This window comes from Schistocerca americana, chromosome 2, assembly GCF_021461395.2.
Source record: "Schistocerca americana isolate TAMUIC-IGC-003095 chromosome 2, iqSchAmer2.1, whole genome shotgun sequence".
NCBI lineage: Eukaryota > Metazoa > Arthropoda > Insecta > Orthoptera > Acrididae > Schistocerca > Schistocerca americana.
The window spans coordinates 123516057-123518497 of NC_060120.1; the positions used below are offsets into that span (position 1 = coordinate 123516057).

Below are 2441 nucleotides of genomic sequence, written 5' to 3' on the forward strand. Positions count from 1 at the left end.
TTTCATTTCTAACAAAGCTGCATGGTCATCCAGGGTATCTGTTCTTCCGGTAACAGATACTACCGTCATATATAGTTAAAAATATGGCTTCCCGGCCATTGACCCTCTTGTGCGAACGCACACGCTATGCCCGAACTCGTACGGCACTTGGTAGATTAATCTGCCACGAGCAATGAGTATGATGGGCAAACATCTATTAGGCGCACGGGGCAAACATCTATTAGGCGCACTACATATGTGGTGGTGTGGACATGTTGGGAATGTGGATCTCACGGGGACCGTGCAAGGGATAAGTCCCGGCAGACGCACTATCCTCTGTGCCCGTGGTGGCTTAGATGGATAGAGCGTCTGCCATGTAAGCAGGAGGTCCCAGGTTCGAGTCCCGGTCAGGGCACACATTTTCAATATGTCCCCAATGTAGTACATCAACGTGTGTTTGCAGCTAGGGTGTCCATTTAATTATCATTTCATTTCTAACAAAGCTGCATGGTCATCCAGGGTAACTGTTCTTTTGGCAACAGATACTATCGTCACATATAGTTAAAAATATGGCTTCCCGGCCATTGACCATCTTGTGCGAACGCACACGCTATGCCCGAACTCGTACGGCACTTGGTAGATTAATCTGCCACGAGCAATGAGTATGATGGGCAAACATCTATTAGGCTCACGGGGGAAACATCTATTAGGCGCACTACGAATGTAGTGGTGTGGACATGTTGGGAATGTGGATCTCTAGGGGACCGTGCAAGGGATAAGTCCCGGCAGACGCACTATCCTCTGTGCCCGTGGTGGCTTAGATGGATAGAGCGTCTGCCATGTAAGCAGGAGGTCCCAGGTTCGAGTCCCGGTCGGGGCACACATTTTCAATATGTCCCCAATGAAGTACAACAACGTCTGTTTGCAGCTAGGTTGTCCATTTAATTATCATTTCATTTCTAACAAAGCTGCATGGTCATCCAGGGTAACTGTTCTTTCGGGAACAGATACTACCGTCATATATAGATAAAAATATGGCTTCCCGGCCATTGACCCTCTTGTGTGAACGCACACGCTATGCCCGAACTCGTACGGCACTTGGTAGATTAATCTGCCACGAGCAATGAGTATGATGAGCAAACATCTATTAGGCGCACGGGGCAAACATCTATTAGGCGCACCACAAATGTGGTGGTGTGGACATGTTGGGAATGTGGATCTCACGGGGACCGTGCAAGGGATAAGTCCCGGCAGACGCACTATCCTCTGTGCCCGTGGTGGCTTAGATGGATAGAGCGTCTGCCATGTAAGCAGGAGGTCCCAGGTTCGAGTCCCGGTCGGGGCACACATTTTCAATATGTCCCCAATGTAGTACATCAACGTGTGTTTGCAGCTAGGGTGTCCATTTAATTATCATTTCATTTCTAACAAAGCTGCATGGTCATCCAGGGTAACTGTTCTTTTGGCAACAGATACTACCGTCACATATAGTTAAAAATATGGCTTCCCGGCCATTGACCCTCTTGTGCGAACGCACACGCTATGCGCGAACTCGTACGGCACTTGGTAGATTAATCTGCCACGAGCAATGAGTATGATGGGCAAACATCTATTAGGCGCACGGGGCAAACATCTATTAGGCGCACTACGAATGTAGTGGTGTGGACATGTTGGGAATGTGGATCTCACGGGGACCGTGCAAGGGATAAGTCCCGGCAGACGCACTATCCTCTGTGCCCGTGGTGGCTTAGATGGATAGAGCGTCTGCCATGTAAGCAGGAGGTCCCAGGTCCGAGTCCCGGTCGGGGCACACATTTTCAATATGTCCCCAATGAAGTACAACAACGTCTGTTTGCAGCTAGGGTGTCCATTTAATTATCATTTCATTTCTAACAAAGCTGCATGGTCATCCAGGGTAACTGTTCTTTCGGCAACAGATACTACCGTCATATATAGTTAAAAATATGGCTTCCCAGCCACTGACCTTCTTGTGCGAACACACACGCTATGCCCGAACTCGTACGGCACTTGGTAGATTAATCTGCCACGAGCAATGAGTATGATGGGCAAACATCTATTAGGCGCATGGGGCTAACATCTATTAGGCGCACTACGAATGTAGTGGTGTGGACATTTTGGGAATGTGGATCTCACGGGGACCGTGCAAGGGGTAAGTCCCGGCAGACGCACTATCCTCTGTGCCCGCGGTGGCTTAGATGGATAGAGCTTCTGCCATGTAAGCAGGAGGTCCCAGGTTCGAGTCCCGGTCGGGGCACACATTTTCAATATGTCCCCAATGAAGTACATCAACGCCTGCTTGCAGCTAGGGTGTCCATTTAATTATCATTTCATTTCTGACAAAGCTGCATGGTCATCCAGGGTAACTGTTCTTTCGGCAACAGATACTACCGTCATATATAGTTAAAAATATGGCTTCCCGGCCATTGACCCTCTTGTGTGAA

General features: G+C 48.8%; 1 non-coding gene across 1 annotated transcript; it reads left to right on the plus strand.

The window, feature by feature from the left end:
• Positions 1-319: 319 nt before the first annotated feature.
• Positions 320-394, plus strand: Trnat-ugu. Its single transcript has one exon. It is a non-coding gene; the product is annotated as a tRNA-Thr (tRNA).
• Positions 395-2441: the final 2047 nt, after the last annotated feature.